The sequence below is a fragment of the Lissotriton vulgaris genome, chromosome 5 (assembly GCF_964263255.1).
Source record: "Lissotriton vulgaris chromosome 5, aLisVul1.2, whole genome shotgun sequence".
In the NCBI taxonomy this organism is placed as follows: domain Eukaryota; kingdom Metazoa; phylum Chordata; class Amphibia; order Caudata; family Salamandridae; genus Lissotriton; species Lissotriton vulgaris.
In genome coordinates, this window is record NC_141693.1 from 855,852,665 (window position 1) to 855,874,105 (window position 21,441).

The window sequence follows — 21,441 nt, forward strand, 5'->3', positions numbered from 1 at the left end:
CACATTAGCAATGCTGTAGTACACACATTACTAGTCACTTCATGAACGTTGCCAGTTGGACATTGCATGTTGTGGTTGCAAATTAATGTAAGTGACACAACTTAGCAAGTAGCAAGGTATGACAGGACTCTGATCATCAAGGGACACATACAGTAGGGTTGAGGATGTACATGCACAGTCCATACATCAACATGACATTTGTGACATGCATGAGTGAGTAGTTTTTTATTGTGTGATAGGGGAGTGTCAACATCATACGTTCACCTCATGGAGGGAGGCCACAGAAAATGTATTGTTCATCCATTGCCTAGCAGTAATTTGTTATTCATCATTACTGGGGTACAATGTCAGTATTATGAGCACCAGACAGTGTTTATTTATTGTCATTGTACAATATGTGATGCTAACGCATGGTTCTGCGGAGGACTGGACAATCTTCTGATTCTTCTTCATCCGATGTGTTTGTTGTCACAGCTGATGGTGTAATCAGTGGTGCAGTTAACACAGGAGGCATAGACACATCAGGGACTGCAGATGTTGATGGGATTGTACCTGCATCATGTTCCATGCCCATCAGGTACCGCATAAATGCACTGAGCATGACTTGGTGGTTTTCAAGCACAGCTGTAACATCCCGTTGGTAGTCAGCCAATTTTGTCAGGTATGTGTTTTGCATTCATTTCTTTAAGGGTGTCCTGAATTTCCCTCAGCCTGTTGGCCACTTCAAGGCTGGCACATGTGTTAGGCATTTGTCTGTGCCTCTGCTGCATGACTTCTGAAATGTCATTCATGGCGTGAAACAAAGTACGTGGTGGTGCATCGTTGCTGCTATCAGTTTCCGCACTGCCAGTATTGGATGTTAGGCAACGGAGCACTCCCTCTAGGGTGCCTGCCATGCTCTCTATTCCTTTACGCATCTCCTGTGCCAACTGACCCTGTACATCCACAACACGTTGTTCAAAGGAATTTAGCGCGTTCGGCGACTGGTGAGGCAGAGACGTTGTGGGAGGTGGCGTAGGAGTGCTTCCATGTTGGGGAAGCGGAGATCCCACTGTGCTGCTTTGCCTTCTTGTGGGGGGAGAGGGAGTTTGTATTGATTCCAACAGGTCCTGGATGAGGCCTGTGTCCAGACTTGGTACACTTTCACCGCCCTCATCATTTCAAACATAGGTTCCTGCTCATGAGTAGGTGTACCATGCCCTGAAATAAAAAATAGATGTATGTTTATGATCATGTCTGACATATGGTGTACAGATGCACAAGTTTGAGTCATCTACCCTTTTTGACTTTGATGTGTGTCAACATGTCAAAGTTAAAGCTACACATCATCACTCATGTTACCTAAAATGACATGGCATGAATCATTTGATGGATACAAAATGTTTGTCAAAAAACATGGCACATGGGCAGACAGTGCTTGCACACTTGCAACATTCAACTTGAGTGCATGTCCTGATGTCTGTTTTGTTGGTGTATATTGGGGACACATTCCAGCACAGTAGCAAGTCCAAGCGATATTTTGCACTCTATATGTGTGCAACAGGTATCAGGCCACAATTACTGAGGATCTGGGACATCGATTTCTTACCATCTCACATCATCCCACCTGTCATAGCCATCACGGCTGTGTTGTTTGTGTGTGGCTCATTTCCTGTGTCTTCATGCTAATTACGTTATATTTGGATAATACAGATTGCTCCTGGTATGTTGCTCAACCTACACCCAGCTCCCCCTGTGTGCCCCTGCTGCCGCTGCTGAGTACACACTGGCAGGTGTGCAGAACCACCATATTAGTGTCCCGTTAGTGGCCTCAGTGCAACTATTTTTCACCCTGTTTGCACACCATTTTGTTTTCATTGCCACTGTTCCACCACCCCATGCACACTTGCTGCTCCCGCCTACCAGCTGCTCCTCCCTCCCACATCCCCATATGTGCCAAACTTTGCTCGACTGTGCTACTTGCGCACCAGAGGCACACCTTAAGCAAGCCCGTCTGCAGCCATCTGCGCCTGGACCATGCCCGGCGCCAGGACCCCTTGTGGCTACTAACGCCACTACACCAGACTCCAATACTACGCCTGTACCCTCCATGCACTCAGTGCCGGCCAATACTACACTTGCTTCCAGGCCACCACAATAACATACACACGGGACCCTTCTCCTGCCGCACATGCAGCTTTACATGCAACTGAGCCACCAAACCCCCATGGAGTGGACCCAGCCACCTCCGATGCATTATCCACAACACCCACTCCACACAAACACAGCCCATGTGGCTCTGGGATCTGCTTGACACCTCCGCCCCAGATGTGTGATTATTAAACGTGACCTGGTGGAACTACTCCTCTGCGACCAACATCACCATAGACATCCCAGACAGCTACAAGTTCAACCGCAGGGATTGCGCTGACTGATTTAGTGGATGGGTCACCATCGACCACAAGTCCACCCTCAAGGTCGGCACCCATGCAGACAATACCATCAACACCGCCACCCACCTGCACATGAACATCCACACCGACACCCAACACCACCCTCAGAGGACCCTCGTGTACAGCACACTGACCCTGTGCTCAGTTCTGCTGCTCCATCAATGACCTCGCCAGCACCCACGCACTCCCCTCCACGCACTACATCATCCTGTGGGACCTGACCTTACACCTCAAGGACAACAACGACGACAACTCCACCATACTGATCAACGACCTCACCAGACCTGGCTGCAGACAACTCGGGACCAAACCCACGCTGCCAGCCACAAGCTGGACCCTGTCTTCTCAACAGGCACCCACGTCACCTGCAACCACACCACTGAACTGCACTCGACCGACCACCGCAGCATCAATTTTACCTTCTATTAATCAATCACACACCACCGCAGACAACTGCTGCCTCACCAATGCTGGGTAAAAGTAAACGTAGACCAGCTGATCACACCCCTCAGCCAGAGCCCGAACTATAACCCCACCAACCCAGTCGCCAGTGCCCAAAAACTCTGACTGTGTATGTAGGACTGCACCAACACCTTTGCCCCACTCACGTTACCCTCCAACAGCCATGCCTGCAACAGAGCCACCCGGTTCACCGACTACCTCCAGACCTACCAGCGCACATGCCAGAAGATGGAGTGAACATGGCTCCATGGACACACACTGCACAACCACACAGTCCACAAGGACGCCACATGTATACATCACCTCCTCAACAGATTGGCAAAGAGCTCCTCCTTCCAAGCCAGTCTGGATACCAATGCACACGACAGCAATGAGGTCTTCTGCATTGTTATTGAACAGAGAAACCCATGCGCAAACGTTATCAACATCCCACCCTCACAAGAAGTGTGGGACTCACTGTCCATCTTCTCACAGCGCACGTTTGGTGACATCGACGACAGCTTCACCACCACAACCACCCCAACTATGCCAGACTCCACCTCCCCGGCGAGGACCACCAGCGCCAACCGCAGCACCTCCTGGTACTACGTCGACAAGGACGCAACACACAAGCTCATGAACTCCATACACTCTGGATCACCAGCAGTACCATCCCCACACCACTTATTGTACAAAGCAGAGGAAGCGGTCATACCACAACTACACAAGTTCATCTACATCTTCTTCAATGCAGCAACATTCCATGAAATATGGAAGCACGCCACAAGCAATGCCCTCCTCAAGAGGCACAAGGCACACCGCAATGCCCTCGAGGACTCACGGCCCATCTCCCTGCTCACGTTCCCAACGAAGGTCATCTAGGTAATCATCAACATGCAATTGGGCCACGAGCTGGTAGACCCCAACATGTTTGACCCGTCCCAGTCCGGATTCATACGTACATACAGCAGCAAGACAGTCCACATGTCCGGCACAGACAACATCATGCGGCAACTAGCCAGCACCAAGACAGGAGCCCTCTTCCTCCTGGACCGGTCAACCGCCTTTGACACGGTATGCCATCACACTCTGAAGACACACCTCCGAGAATCATGATTCCAATTGAAGGCCCTAGACTGGACCACGTCCTTACTCTCCGGCAGAACCCAGAGCGTCCAGAGTGTCCGAAACCCATCCATCAAATTGGACGCCATCAACATCATCTGCGGCGTACCCCAGGGGTCATCCCTCAGCCCAACACTGTTCAACATGTACATGTCCCGCTCGTACACGTGGGCCGCCATCACAGCCTCTATATCATCTCCTACACCAACAACACCCAGCTCATCCTCTCCATCACCAGGGACCCACACACACTCTGAACAAAGCTCCACGAGGGAATGAAGTCCCTCACCAACTGGATGAGGAGCAGCAGTCTGAAACTGTACTTGGACATGACACAGGTCCTCATCCTCGGACCCACACCCTGAGCCTGGGACGACTCCTGTCGGGCAACCACAGTGGGAACAGCAACAACACCCACTGACCATGCACGCAACTTACAATACATCCAGTACTCCTCCCTCTCCATGTCTGAGCAGGTCGACGCCATCTCCTCCTCAAGCTACAACTGCCTCCGCATGCTATGCAGGATCTACAAGTGGATCCCCACCCCAGACAACAATAACTGTGACGCAGGCCCTGAGCACCAGCAGACTGGACTACCGCAATGCACTGTACGCAGGATTCCCAGACAAACACCTACAACTACTGCAACGCATCCAATACACTTACGGCTCATTGATTGTCAACGTCCCCCACCGCAGCAACATCATCCCCCAAATGTGAGACCTACACTGGTTCCCCATCAGCAAGTGGATCAGCTTCAAGCTCCAGACCCAGACACACAATGCACTCCAGTAGGCCGGACCAGCCTACCTGTACAGCAGACTCAGCTTCTACACCCCCACATGCCAGGTCCGCTCCACCCGCCTCCCCCTCACCACTGTCCACCGCATCCTATGACCAACCTCCAGCAGCAGATCCTTGTCCTACCTCGCAGCCAAGACCTTGCACACCCTCCCGGCCCACCTACGGCAGACCCAGGACCTACTCCCATTCAGAAGACTCATCAAGACCTGTCTGTTTGAGCGGTAGCGGCAGCCCCTTCCTATCAGAGTGGTAGATCCAACAGGTGTTTTTACATGCTGAAGGAGTTGTTCCAAGGACACGGACTTCTGTATTCTCTGATTTTGATTTCATACAGCTGTGGTTCATGCAGACTGCAACGTAATGCATTCCTCAATGTATTTCAAGTGTTTGGTTGGTGTAGTCTTAGGTGTGAGAGAGTATGAGCTGTCTGTCATCAGCAATGGATACAATGTTGAGGCTGTGTTTGGTTTCAAATGGCGCTGAGGCAGCCCTGTTGATGTTGACAAGGGTCAGACACATAGATGGTCCCTCTTGTATTCAGCATTGGAATGACGTGATTTTAAAGGCGAAGGTTGTCAGTCTGATCCTTGGGCCTCTTGCTGGGATGAGTGACCCAGTTAAGCGTTGTTCCTTGGAATCCTGCTTCATGTAGTGTAGCAAATCTGTGTGGTGTTAGTCTGTGTCGGAGCACACTCACAGCTCCTGGTCCTGGAGGGTGCAGATGTCACCTGTGACTGTGAATAGGGTGATCTTGGTGCTGTTGTTGATGTGATGAGGACAGAGCTATAGTGATCCCACAGGTGGCTATTTCTCATGTTGGAGGGGGTGCATTGAGCTGTGACTGGTGTCCCGGTGGGTATGGTAGTATGGCTGTTGTGTTGGGAGAGGTTTGCGTGGTGCTGCCTGTGGCATCTCATGTGTACGGCAAAGTTGTTGTAGTGACATTTTTTTATTTATGGTGAACTTTGTTGGACACTTATCACAGGTCTGTAGTGCCAGGGTGATGTCTGTAGCTTTGCAGCATGGGTTGTTTTATTCATGCAGGACCTTGACGAGTTTGCAGGACTTTCCATTATGCTGGATTATTTTTTTGTGGTACTCCCTCATTGCGTCCATGTATGTGTTTTACATTTCAGGTGTCTTGGTGTTCATACAGTTCTTACCAAGGTATCTGCTGGTGCGTCTTGCTTCTTAGAGATCAGTGCTCTACCATGCCGTGTCCCTGTAGTGCTGTTTGTTAGGCTTGCAGAGGGTGGAGGTCTGGTATGCGCAGTTGTGTATCCAGGTGTGACTTTCACTTGCAGTAACGCTGGTGTTGGCTGTGTTTGAGACCAGGGTGGTGGTTGAGGTTTGTCAGCAGTGTAGGCATGTGAAATGTCTGCGGGTCATGTTTGCAAAGGCCTGTTGTCATTCTCCAATGTTTACCATGTATGAGTGCATGGAGGCTGGCTGAGCTGCATCAGTGAATGACTGTATATCAGTTGCTACTGGAAATGATTGCATTTGGGACCCAGATGTGCGCATTCAGACTTGCCATAGGCCTGCCTTCAGCACACCATGTACATGCATCTGCTGTGCGCTTGCACAGCGGCTGACATGGAGTAGGGTAATTGTGAGGTACAATATTCAGTGATGACGGAACACATGTAGACAGGGGTGGGGGTCTTAGTGGTAGTTCATAGACCATATGTGGAGTGTGGGCTCAGATGAGAACACTGAACTGACTTATTATGGAGACACAAGGGATGAGTGACTGATGTGATCATGCTATGTGTCATCATGGCATGGGAGGGTGGGTAGGGGACATCTAAGATGAGGTGGGTCATGTGCATATTGGCAAGATGACTCAGGTGCCACCCATGAGGACCAGAGCAGTAATACCCACTTCCATGTTTGGTATGCAGGCTGTATTTCACCCTCCATGGCAAACATGGCCGACACTCCAGCATGTGGCTGCATGACTTATCCCATTTCCTATTACCAGTCACACCAGCACTTCACAGCGTTGTGATTGACTCAGAGTAGTGAGCCTGGCTGGCTAATTCCTTTTACGTGACACAAAGGCAGGGTTGTATAGGCTCCAGAGAAATGGGACACAGCTTTGAGGTCAGACTTCACTCAATGAGTGCCTGATTCACAAAACAAACTTAAGACTCAATCCTAAACTTAATACTATTTTGGTGTTCACAGAATGCACTTACTACTTTTGGCATTCACAGAATGTACTTAGTACTTTTGGTATTCACGGAAGTTAGGATTTTGCCTTTAGTCTGTCTTAAGTCTGTCTTCAGAGAAACTTAAAACAAAATCCTAACTTCTGTGAATACCAAAAGTAGTAAGTTCATTCTGTGAATGCTAAAATTAGTAAGTGCATTCTGTGAATACCAATATAGTAGTAAGTTTTGGATTGAGTCTTAAGTTCATTCTGTGAATCGGCCACTATATGTTTTGCAGCACACACTCACACACACATCCCTGCATCCATAAGACTTTGATTGTTCTTTCCTGCATTTGTTAACTCACAGCTATCCCCCCCCCAATTGCCAATGTTTGCCACTGTGCCCCCATGCAGAGCAGGTGTGACACTCTTGTACCAAAAGGCACATACATAATACCGAAACATGCCATGTCATCACATTCCATTGAATTCATTGTTAATACTAGGCATGTTGCAACTGTAGAGTAGGTGTTGCACAGCGGAGACTTTAATTACACTGTTCAAAGTTCAGTGAGTACACAGACAAACTAGCCTTGTCACCACACACCCAGACCTGAAGCATTAAATTCCTTTAAGAACAACCACGACACACACAATTGAGTCAGATTAGTGAGGAATGCACACACCATTTTTCAGAGCCAAAAAATATATACACAGCATTTGTTCATATTGTCAACATTTCATCCCCTATTTCTCATGATGTACATCTATACAAATAATAGTTCAGACATATGTCCCCCCATGACACAACCAATTGTTATTATTTGACACATAAATGCACATTTTTGTTATTTTTAAGATTTGTCACAATTTCTTTTTTTTTCATACTGACACACATTACCACATGTAGTACTTACATCACAACATAATTGGGGTCACAAAGAAGTATTTTGAAATTATATTTTAGTACACATGCATTGCATTGTTGACATTGTGCAGCATACATTGAAATGGTCATCGTAAAAGACTACGGCAACCATAGTCTACGCTGTTTGCATTTGACTGGCTCAGGTCCACCCTGTGAACCAAGGTTTATTCCTCTTGGACACTGCAACAATACAATGTCAGCTACCTCCTCACCTTCAACCCTGTACGCCACCTCACCTGCCAGGACGTAACTCTGCTACAGACATCACCATCACTGTCACTGACAACTTCTGTGTCACCTGCATGTGGCAGCACGACAATCATGGAAGAGGCATTGTTAACCCATACACTGGTACACTCAGAATGAGCAGGCACTCTAATGTGCCATGGTTGACCATGTACTACGACAACTACATTATCGTGACCAGGCCCATGGCCATACTCAGCAGCACACTCATGTGCAGGACACACAGGCCATGTGCTCCATTCTCCAACACCATTGTTGACATCATTGCACCCCAGTGTGTGATATCCACAGACAGCATCCCTCTCAATGACCTCCAGTTCCACCTCAGCAGGTTAAGGTACCTGACCAACAACACCTCCAGGTTAACTTCACTGACATCAGACACAAGCATCAAGGGACCTCAACATACCACTGAACAGGACACGGTTAAGTAGCTGTAGTACGGCTGCAGGTACTTCTGATTCAGGTCTGACTTCATACTCTCCTGGCACTACCATCATTGAATGCATGACATATGTGACTTGACCAGCAATCACCACTGCCATCCTTGCACCCTCTTGCAGCTGGAGCAAGGACACTGCATGATATCTCATCCACTCCTTGTGCAAAGACAGTCCACCAATGCTTAAATACTTGTGACACTACAGCACACAAATAGCACTGTTAGGATCTCGAATGACACCATCATTTCTGCACCCCTCATGAATGTACTTGCATCCCTACTTTCCCCCTACCTCATGGCAGCCATGTATGTAGGCAGTGCCATTGACATCGTCTGCCACTATGCATTGGTGGAGTTGCGGCATGGTTGTGCATACACTGACATTATGATTTGTAATGGATCTGTCATTGCTTGAATCATGGAGCAATGTCCAGTGGGTACTGTACATCCATGCTATTGCAAGGAGAGACATGGTGAGAAGTGTTGCCTCGCTGTCTTCTTGCAGCAACAATTTTCATGGTTGCGCCATAGGAATGCACACAATATTGTTGTTGTTGCACATTTGTTGAGTGTATCTTTGTCACAGGGCAACCCTGTAACCTTGTTTGCAGCGCTGTCCAGTACCACTCCCATGCATATATGTTGTGTCACGAATTGTCACCTTCCTTAGAGACATGTATGTTGTGGCTTTACATTCCGGGAGCTATTGTGCATTTGCATGAGGTTGCTTGTTTCTCTCATGTCTGTGACAGCCTTGCTAATCTTGCAAGGTGCAGTTAGTGAACTTGTTGGCATTATTTGGATACGTCAGGCCTACTTTGCATGTCATTGCCATAGTTTTGTTGGGACATGCAATGCCATTGACATAGAAGTTGCTATCACTCCTGAGCATTTGCTCTCATCTGTATGCAACAGCTTACTAATGTGATTAAACATTCTTGGCACTTAAGCTACACAAACAGCGCTGCAGACTGGCTGATGATCCATTTGTATAATTAACTATGGTGCATATTTGCTGGATGTTTAGCAGCTGGACTGCACCCCTTGCAATATAGGTGTGCTGCAGTGCATGCATAGGTACAGACCATGAATGGAGGCATTCGGTGAGATGGTGCGCATTCCTGCACACTATTGATGTTGGATGTTCTTTCACTGCAAGAACACCATTGGTACACTTATGTTATTCCCATGGTCGTGACAACATAGATGTGCTGTATTCACTGTATGTCAATACATGTTGTTATTCATGTTATATACGTCATTCATCCAGACGTAGCTGGTCAGTGCTTAAGTCATGCATTCATGTGAGGAACATCATTCAAGTACAGCAAACCTTGGTGCAGGCCTCTCCCGGTGACACTGCCTCACCCCTATACCTACCATGATGCAGGTGTGAGGTACTGACACAATTGCCAGATGCTAATGTATTTCCAAATTTTGGATGGATTGCACATCACCACTACTGATATTTTTTTTGGGATGTGCAGACCCACCATGCATATGTTATGCATGATGCTTTTGTAATGTGGCACAGGGCTTCACATGCTGAGTAACATTCCTGAGTACTTTCCCTTACATATGCATTTGATGGGCTGAAACCATCATGCACAAAGTCGTACAATGACAGATTTTGGGCCTGCATGGGGTGACTATGAGTAGGGTCTCTTTATTGGTGTCACCTGTCCTTCACAACGACACAGTTGCACAATGCTTGGCATGCGCCGACCCAGGCAAACTTGCACCATGTTGCAGGGGGTCCAGCGGTGCAGGGGATCAGTGTTGGTGTGCATGGAAGGGACACATTCCTGCATGATGCAGTCATCAAAAGATTTTTCCGCTTTCTATGTGTATACTTGAATGCAAAAGCGATATGTTGGGTATATCAGAGAGGGAAGAGTAAGTATTTATTCAGGTTGTGCATGCCTTACACAGACCCTGTGTATGCATATCTTTGTGGCGCAGCGTGATAGTTACAGTTTGACTTTGCTATTGTACATTGTCAATTGGACATGGATGTTTCTGGGTACACCCCTAGCAACAGCCCTGGAATTGTGCTTTCTCACACTTTAATGTGGGAATGATGCAATGACATGATATGTTGTACTATGTTACATGGCTGTCTGTGGCCTATTATTGTGGGTGTGGCACATTGTGCCACCACTACATGAACAAAATAACATCCTGCCAGCACAGTGGTAGCAGTCCAGGTTATACAAGTGTGAGACTCGGTCTGTTGCAGGATGTTGTGTGATTGGTATTTCATGAGGGTAGTTGTATATTTGCACCTGCGTGTGGCACTTGTCAGGTGCAGCAGTGGGCTGGGACTTCACTTTGGAAAATATATTTTTACTTTGACAGGGGTAGGTGTTTACCAAATGTAACATGTGCATGTCCCTGGTACAATACTTTTTGAAGACCCTTCACAGTTCATGACATTGCATGACTTCTCTTTCCACAACACGTCAGTAATTGAGCCAGACACCTTAGTTTATGCACTGCACAACATTACCTTCTTTGCACATTTCCCCTTGTAGGGACTTACACTGTGTGTCTTGCAGTTCCTCATGCTCTGCACTGTCCTGTCCTGGAATTCCAACCACCAACTCGTCTGGGATGACCGCCGCAACCCACTCCTCAAGGTCATCCAGCTCTTCCTGTTGTGATGGGCTGCCTCCTCCTGTCACCCCAGCTTCTTTGAGGTTTTTTGCCATTTTTTCTTTTGTTCTGCACTTTATGTCATTCCAGCGTTTCTTGAGGTCAATAACTGTCCACCTAGATTGGGCTACACAGTTGACCTTTGTCAATATGGACTGCCAAATAGCCTCTTTTTTTGATAGTGGCAACTTGGAACTTGCAAAAAGCTGGTGCTGGTAGTCTGTCACCTCATTTATGAGTATGTTGTTCTCCTCAGCACTGAAATTAATTTTTCTTTTCCTCTTTCCATGTGTTTCTCCCTGTGTTGAAGGTTGGGCATCCTGGCTGCCATGTGGAAGGTTCCCTTGACTGCTGCTGTGTCCTTCATGCTCCATGGTAGCAATTTTTGGCGTTTTCCGGATTCTGACGCAACGTGAAAGTGGCGCAGCGACGCGTACACTTGCGTCAGTTCCGCGATTGCGACTTACGGCACTTTTCCCGCACTTACGTCACTTTTCGGTGCGTCAGGACGGCAGCGTCTGCGTCACTTTTTTCCGCCTTGCGGCATCACTTGCGACATGATGCGCCATTCCATTAATCTGACGCATCCGCGTCGCAACATTCTGACGCAGCGCGTCGTACGGAATTGTGACGCATCCCTGCGCCTACGCAAGGATGCATCACTTTTCATAAATGAGGGCCAGTATTTTTAACGACCCACGACTGAGGTCTCAGGAGTCGAGGCTGAAGGCAGTGCGAGTTTCTCACACTGCCTATCATTGAGTCAAAGAGGTTCCACTGAGCAGCCGACGAGAGCAAAATAAATTAAATGCTTTCGCGCAAGCTATAAAAAGTCACTAAATCACTGTCAGGCATTACATTAACATTTTAAAGATAAAGTGTGAAGTTAAAATTAAAACATTAATGTAATGCATGTTAGCAATTTAGTTACTGTTTATACAATTTGAATATATGAGAAAAAAAATGTACTTACCTACTGCCTGCACACTCTCCTGGTGTCCTTCTCCAGTCAGCCAGAGCCCTAGAGCATCCCCCTAATCTATCCAGATGCTGCTCTAATGCAACATTAGAGTACCGCCAAGATTGGTTGGAGTGGGCTGCAACAGTTCTCTTTCAGGCACTGGGTGCTGTGCCTTCTCTCCACCCGGCTGTCTAAGACAGCTTGGGTTGGAGAGGTTAAAAGCGCGCATGTTAGGCTGGACTTCACAAGACAGCCGGCTAAAGTGACAGGCCCATTTTAAACTGCTGCCACTCCTCTCTGCTGCCAATCTGCAGCAATGGCCCGCCCTGACTTCACAGCTTGGGCTGCCAGTTGAAAAAATAAAATGGTAGTAAATACAGTTTATTACCATTTTACTTTTCACTTTTTCTGCTCCTGCAGAGAGTGGGGCGACGCTCATTTGCACATATGGTGCAGCCGCCACTATATGTACCTCTTGATGAAGTAAGAGGAAGTCTCTGGATTGGGGGACGGAGTCTACATTGACAGCAGCTCGCTAATACTTTTTGGTAGAGCATAACCCACATAGGATATTCTTATAAGGCTCCCACTGCCATCAATGATTGTGATGCTGAAAGTATAAAAAAACCTCCAAACCTCAGTAGCTCCCACTGCTACCAATGATTAGGATTCATGTGCGTCCAACTGAATATATATATTGCCAAAATCTGACCCTGGTTACAGTTTCTGGGGATTCCACACAAAGTTAGTACTCATGCAAAGACGCCTTGCAAACCTAAATGGATGAAATTTTCAATCACTAGCTCACATATTGATCGTTAGCAATTATACACCCTGTGGAGGACTCTTTATTTCCTGGAGATGAGCAACGGTTTGTTTATATTAGCAAACATAAAACAGTAAGGTGTGAACAAATGCCAATTTACCTCTAATAGTGTACCTTAAAAATATTGAGGATCTAACTCACAAGTGCCACCCATTATTATGATCAAGGGCCATTATACAATGTACTCACTACTTCTGTACACTCTAGGGCAGGGGTCTCCAAACCGGTCCTGAAGGGCCGGATCCATGCCAGATTTTTGGGATATCCCCATTGAGATACATGTAGTTATTTTAAAAATCTGGCATGGATCCGGCCCTCCAGGACCAGTTTGGAGACCCCTGCTCTAGGGCCTACTAGATATCTGTAGGTGACTACGGTTCCTTTTAATTTCACAGACATGGGTCATAACCAAGAGAATCTTCCATTTATCACCAGTGTGCGACTACAGAGGGCACCATCTGACCCAAGACAAGGAAGCATGGTATGCCCTAAACTAGAGCAATATGCAGATCGTCACATGCATGTTTGCATTCACTCAGCATATGTGTTCGTTTTTGTGAGTAGTGCAGTGTCACTTATACTTGAAAAAGATATGTTTCCCCATGTACTGATATTTGCAAGTACCAGACTTTAGATCCGATGTGTCCAAGAAAAGTAAGTTGTAACAAACATTTGTTCTCCATTGATTTTAGGAAGCACTAATTATATCCAAGTTAGGACTCATCTTGACATTACTAATTTTGCACTGCACTTACTGACTTTAGGTAAGTCAGATTATCAGGGATCCCTTGGGCCTGAAAATTGCCCATGACCTGAATTGGCTAAGAATAGGGCAGAAATATGTTGATGCAACATGGATGGATTGGGCCATTAAGCCTGCCCGCCATCCCATTATTGTTTTTAAACTCTACCAAAGGTTCCCATTAATAAAGGTGATAGCCTGGGTTTACCTCTAGGTATTTTTAGTTGTCTGGATCCTTTACTGTCTAGTACAATTTTATCTAAGACCTCCATCTCTTTTTTCGAGGTCGCGTTCGCTCAGTTGGTACCATCCAGCCAAGTTGAGGAGAGTTTGCCTATGATGCAGTATGCCACAAAAAGTGGGCGAGGCTTCCTCTTCCAATAAGATTCGTATTGTGTAGGGAAATTTCCTAGTACCAAACTAGGACTATTAAAATGGCATGGACCACAACAGGTCAGCCCCATCAAGTCACTGCCCCTGTTTGTGTTGATGTAGTGTCATAGCCTCATGAAGAAAACGCATATACACCATGATGCATGCACACATACAAGTCACCATACCTTTTCCCCTTTTCCAAAGCATTTCTTTTTGCCAATGCTAAATAGCATCAGGAAAAAACACTGGCAAAAGCAATCAGTAGGTAAAGCCACACCTATTGGCTTTACCAATACTTTAATAAATTGTTACCACAGACTCACGAGAGAAGGAGCGAAAGTGTAAACTGTAAACTTATAAATCATAAAGCAAATGCAAAAATAATAAATATTTTGGGGGGGGGGGGAATGTGCCCCTTGACAGTGTAGCTCTGGCCTTGAGCTAGAATTACAAAGAATTTTCAAGGCAACAATTTATTCTTCTTACACTTAGGTAGTATGTATGCACACGACTGTAGCAAAAAGTGTTTGTAAAGAATACTAAATCAAGTGACAATGACATTTTAATAAATGTCAGTGATTTTGTCCTTGTTGAACAAGAGGCCCAGAGGGTTAGGGTGCAAGCGAGCTACTGCTGACCAAATGCTTACAGATAGTTAGGCAGGGCTATGGATCAGCTAACTAAGGTTCTTACCTTCTAGAAAAGACAAACTTCTCCATACTAATAATTCTGAGGTGCAGAAATACGAATATACTTGCCTTGAAAAATTGAGGCTTTTATAAAAGTTGATATTTTCCCATCTGAGTCTCAAAGTAATTTCTCATTTCCAGGCTCTTTCACATCAAACTCTACCTGCTTTTTGAAGTTGAAATGTCAGGAAGGTGAACGAACATTCAGAATGCAGGTTATGCAATACTGATATGGCTGGTAACACATGTTATTATCTGAATTGGGATTAACACCCTCCCACTCCCAGATAAAATGAGGTCAAAATTAGCAAATTTAAACCAATTCAATCACAAGACATTCAAGGAACATAGCTTTGCCAATGTTCATTTTGACTAGAGTTAGGAGGCTCTCACTGTCTTGTCAATAAGAAATATTTTCACAGTTTACACATATATAGAATTATAGATGGGTAACAATGAATTGCAGGGATATTTTTCACCTAGGGGTTGGAAGTCATTTCAAATAGAAAAGAAGTCCGAAGCCGGGAGTGGTAGCTCAGTGGACTAAAGCATCCACTGCAGGGGTCATTGTTCAACCTCATAGTCACTGCTTCAAATCCCAGCGGGTCTAACCATCCTTTCTGAGGTCAATAAAATGAGTATCATTCAGTTGGGTAACAATAAACATATGCTATTAGGTGCCAAGATGCCCCTTTCGGGTTGAGCATCTTCTTTACAAATACACATGTTATGTTAAATATGTAGCTCAAGTTGTTTATGATGTCACTCAGAACCCCGAGATGAAAAACATCTGTGTAATTCACTTTTTACCCATCTATAAGTTTGTTATGTGTAACCTCTAATAGCATCTACACCTGCTTTCAATTGCTACATAGGAGCTGCATAGTAATGGGGGAGTCATATATGACCTGGCCGCTCCTACCTGATGCAAATGTGAAAAAATATACCTTATCTGCCATCCTTAATCAACGACATCACCTTCTCTCCCTTCCTTACCCCTTCTGCAGCTGTAGTTCCTGGTTTCAGTAAAACTGGACAAACAGCACTGTGCAGACAGGCTCTCATCGAGGCCTCTCAGTCTGGCCCTCAAAGGCCTTTATGACATAGCAACAGTGGGTAACAAGTTTTGAGGCATATTACCAAGCAATAGCGATAATTATCGCTATTGCTTGGTTAGAGACAAAAATATACCGCTGAGCTGTGGCGATTTTTATCGCAGATAAACCTTGGTATTACCAAGGTTTATCGCAAATGCGATAGAAATCGGCCGCAATGCATGAATATCACTGAAAAGTCTGCTATATTCATGCATTACTGAGATAATGCTCTTAGCCATGTTAGCCACCTCCCATTGGATAACATGGCTAAGAACTGCTCTGGGCAGATGTTAGCTTTTGGAGATAGGAGATAGCGATATTAGCAACTGTTTTCAGTCGCTAACATCTTGGCACGCCCACTTTGCATGTCATTAGTGATAAATATCACTGACATGCAAAGTGGGGCCCAAGATGGTCGCTATCTCCTACTAGCTGTCGCTAACTGGTGTTAGCGACAGCTAGGTAATAGGGAGGTAATTTTATCTCCGCTTTCTTGGCTTTTAAAGCCAAAAAAGCGGAGATAAACCCCCTTGATAATATTCCCCTTTGTTATCAACTGTTGATAGTCAAAGCAGTGAGTTTCCAGATTTAGAGTTAAGGGTAAATGATAAAGGCTCTCAATGAGAGCCACACATAGCAAAGTTAATATGCTCAAACTATTTTGATCTGATTTTATGGGTGAAACCCAAAAAGAGATAGGTGGTTTGAATTTGCATGACTGAAATCAGAGCGCATTACCCAGGACTGCATTTAGGATCAGCTTTCGGATAGAATGATTTATAGTATAGCAAGGTGCTCCGTACCTGGTGCCACAGTTGACTTTCAAAGCTGACAGTTGAATTGCCAGAGCCTTATTCAACAGATCCTGAGGGATATTGCTGTCACTGTAGCCCACTAAGATGATGGACAAGGAGCTCACAACATTCTGCCCATCGATATTACTGTCATGGACCCATCTTATAGTTTGGATGAAATTACTCTTGACTCAACCTTGGAATGAACCTCTGACACAATTTGAGATTAGATTTCTTAAAGTTTTGCATAAGCACCAGCGGCGGCTGGCTCAGGTTAGCGCGGTGAGGCAGTGCGCCGCCGGGGGGGGGGGAAGACGAAAGACGAAACATTAGGTATTATTTATTTATTTAATCATACCATTCCTTCGTGTGTCGACTTGCCCCAGCGCCTCCGCCCCTCCACCCTGGTAGTAGCTGGTACAATAACTATAAAATGGAGTTGTGCTATGTGAGTGCTTGTGCAGTCATTAGCAAACCTACTTCTCCATTTCTAGAAGTGTCTCTAGGTTTGCAGTGTGTTGGTTTTTGGACTTTCTTGTTTACCACACATTTTAGGCCTCATTTATGGGGAAGTTACGCAGTCCAGTGCAGCAAGTCACCATGCTGCGCTGCACTGCATGACAGGGAAAGGGCAAGAACGTGCCATATTTTTAAGGCAATAATGCACATTCCTGTACTTTCCTTTGCGTTGGTGCCCTTTTGGCAGCCTAGTGTCAGCGCAGGCACTCTCGCACCATGGTTTAAGCGATCCTCCATTTCATGTAGGATTGTTTTTGTGAAAGAAAGGACATGTTCCTGCACAAAAATAAACCTGGGAGGCATATTCATCTTTCTATGTGTGCTGCAGAAGGCAGCACATATAGAAAGAGGGAGAAATAAAGATATTTCTCCTCGTTTTGCCTCCCCTGGGAAAGTGTAATAGTTTCAGGCATCCCTAAGTTTACAAGTTCTTGTAAAACTTGGCATGTGTTAAAACCCATGGGCGTTTCATGGGAACAACCAGGCAAGGCCCATGGAATACTTTGCCAGGGCAGAGTAACTCAACTCAGAGATTTGCGCTGCTTTGCTTTACTCCAGATTTTTAAATCCACTCAGAATCACGCAAAGTGGCTTTGCGTGGCTTCAATAATCTGTCGTAAGGTTTGCGTTGTGTGGTGCAGAGTGATGCAACGGCCTCATAAATAGGACCCTATGTATCAGAAATCATTCCTGTTCAGGTGCTAATTATCTACTATGACTTTACAGATATGGGCAGCACAATCACTTCTTTGCCCTGAATCTTAGTGACCAAGTCTAGGGCTACCACCACCCATAGATTAGATTCTTCAGTATTGAGTCCTTGTTTCTTTCTCTGCTCTATACCAGATTCGAGATTTTGCAACTTGAATGGGACAACTTTAAGGAATAGCTCTTAATTTGTTTAAGAGAATTTAACACACCCTTAGTCTTTGATGCTCCTACAACTTGGTAGGGCACTCATGATATTTTCTTTGTTGGTCAGCCAAGGTTTCCCTCCTTCTGCTGCTAAATTTTCTTCTCTTTCTCATTGCTCTCTTACCCCCACCCATGTGTGTTATTTATAACACCCTTGCATTGTTAAAGAGTTACCATGTATTGGCCCTATGGTGCTTTTATGTGAGCCATTGTTTGGCATTGTCTGTTACTATGGTCCTTCTTGAGAAGCAAGATCCTAACAGGGAGGGCTGGGCCACTCAGTCTAGCTCTGTTTCTTCTGCTCAGGTAACCCCTTTCTTCTCATCAAGCTTCTTCTGGGGAAGGACTGTGGGGGATGTGGGACGTATAGGGAAGAAAGACATCGCTGTTGAGCCCAACACCTCGATAATATGTATTGTTGGTCTTGGGTCATTTAACCTCCAGAAGTTTAGATCATGGTCCTTTATAATTAGATCAGTCCTCACAGTGCTTTTTAGGGCTCGCCTGCTGATGCGCTTGCGCATAGCTGGCGAAGCTCTATAGTGGCTTATCCAGAGATTAACCACTGGATAATTCCACTGGCGATTCCATGCAGTGCATGTGCTTTTTAACTCATTGCGCAAGCGCAATGAGTTAAAATGCGCGTGCACAGCATCAAATCGTCAGCATGATGCCGCCAGCCCAGCCGTTCTCCTCCCCTAATTGCCCCCTGCTGCATCAAAGGCTTTTTCACGGCCGGCCGGCCGTGCTTTCAGTTTCACGGCCGCCAGGCGGTGTCTCTAATTTCTGCCGCTCTGCGCCTTCCCACTCCCTCCTTTCCTCTCAGCTATATTCCGTCCATCTTTAATTCCTTTCTCCTGGCTGCTTTCTTCCCTCTTGCCTTCACTTCTTTCTTCATTACAGTTTTTCAGCGGATTCTCTCCCTATTTCATCCCTTCTTAGCTCCGGTTCTTCCTTCCCTACCTCCATACGTCTCTGTCCACCATCTTTAGTCAAAATTTCATCCCCTCCTCCCTCCCTGCGTCTTTCCTCCCCCTCCCACTCCCCAGGGGATAGCGCAGCATTGGTGTGTTTTTCTTTAAATTGATTGCAGACTTCTCCTTTTCTCAGTTGCATGGTAATTGAAATATGCTTATTGCTGCAGTATTTATTCTATTTCTCTAGCAAATTTTAGTGAAATTTGGGAATGCACAATTATATCTGACTTTTTTCAAAATATTAGCACGGGAAGAATCACCCTGCTCCCCTAATGCCTTATTTTTAAGATTCGCTCAATGAACTGTCTTGCAGCGCTGCAACTTTGGGCATTGTGCATGCAGGCAGCTGGTAAGGTCACCGTAGGCATTCGGTGGTGAGAATGAGGGAAGTGAGCTGTGGCATCCTATGAACATTTTTAGGAACTTGCACTTATGTCTGCTTTTTTGTTTTTTTTACAAAATAAGCACTGTTTCAAACAGCAACAGCTAATACCTTTATTATTCACAATTCTTCTCCTTATTATGCCATGACATTGGGCAACTAAGCTACAGTTCTCATTAATTCCGCTAGGTGTCCCTGTGGCATTCTTTTTCCTGGAAGAAGCTTGGAATTAAGTATGGGTGGAAAATCCGTTACGCTCGTGGATTTTGCGGATTTTCGGTAAATTCGCAATCCGCGAGATTTGCGAATTTCCCGCTAAATCCGTAAATTCGCACGCAGCTGATTTTTTTTTTCTTGGTGATACAATTTTGCGGTGCGCGGCGTTTATCATCGTTTGCCGAGTTACTTTTCTTGATATTTTGCGAGTGCTGCGCCATTTTGGATCTTGCTGCGGGATCCCGCGGGAATTTGGCAAGCGCGATTACGTAATCGCGGCTTGCCAACTTTTACAGCGAGCGTTTGTCAACGCGAGTACGCCGTGATCACGTATCGCATTACTTCGCAATTGCGAGCTTTGAGATGCGGCGAGCAGCAACAATCTCGCACACGCGAAAATATAAAATTAGCAATTCTGCACAAGAAATCCACCAGCAAGCAGCATAAACCTTCTTGAAATGAGGATTTTTATCTGAATAACTCCTTAGGTTGACATTTGCCTGCACTTTTTTTGCGAGGAGTCCATTTTGGGGAGGGGGGGGTGGGAGGAAGGAAGTGGCCCACAGTCTTCAACTTCCTGTTCCTGTCCAGCAGGCTCATCCCAGTGCTTTGTCCATCTCCTGGTCACTTTTCATTTGGATCTGGAGCTGGAAGGATTACTTTTTGTGGATGCTGCTGGATATTTGGATTTGAGGCCTTTTAGACTTTCTTTGGATCACTTTTGGATTAGAAATTTCACAAGTAAGTTTGTTTGGGGCATTACAGTTGCTGCAAGTACAATTTTGGAATTTTCGATTTTTGGGCTGTTTTGGGGCCTTTTGCCCAGGGGTACTCAGTGGTGGGTGCACTGAGTCTTTCTGTGGGGTGTTTTGAATTTAAACATCATGGAGGGGCTGGGTGGCTTGGGATTGTGCTGATTTGTCTGTGATTTTCGTTTTTTTGGCCTGTTGTGGCCTTTTCACCCGGGGTAGTGAGTGGTGCATGTGCCTAGTCTTTCTGTGGGTTGTCTTGAATTTAAACATCATGGAGGGGCTGGATCATGGCATGGGATTGTGCTGATTTTTCTGTGATTTTCGTTTTTTGGGCCTGTTGTGGATGGACAGGCTATGTGGTTGGGGCCATTTTGAGTGCTGCTACAGGCCCTGGCCATGTGCTGTGATGGAGGGGGCCATTTTGAATGTAGGGAGTGTTCTCAGGCCTGCACCCATTTTGCCTAGCTTTCATCCATTATGCCCAGGGCCCAGGGGTAGTGAGTGGTGCATGTGCCTAGTCTTTCTGTGGGGTTTCTTGAATTTAAACATCATGGCATGGGATTGTGGTGATTTTTCTGTGATTTTCGTTTTTTGGGCCTGTTGTGGATGGACAGGCCATGTGGTTGGGGGCCAGTTTGAGTGCTGCTACAGGCCCTGGCCATGTGCTGTGATGGAGGGGGCCATTTTGAATGCAGGGAGTGTTCTCAGGCCTGCACCCATTTTGCCTAGCTTTCATCAATTATGCCCAGGGCCCAGGGGTAGTGAGTGGTGCATGTGCCTAGTCTTTCTGTGGGTTGTCTTGAATATAAACATCATGGCATGGGATTGTGGTGATTTTTCTGTGATTTTCGTGTTTTGGGCCTGTTGTGGATGGACAGGCCATGTGGTTGGGGGCCATTTTGAGTGCTGCTACAGGCCCTGGCCATGTGCTGTGATGGAGGGGGCCATTTTGAATGCAGGGA

General features: G+C 46.0%; 1 pseudogene; it reads right to left on the reverse strand.

Moving 5' to 3' along the window:
* Positions 1-403: 403 nt before the first annotated feature.
* Positions 404-21,441, reverse strand: part of LOC147711702 (uncharacterized) — a 133,718-nt pseudogene continuing 112,680 nt past the window's right edge.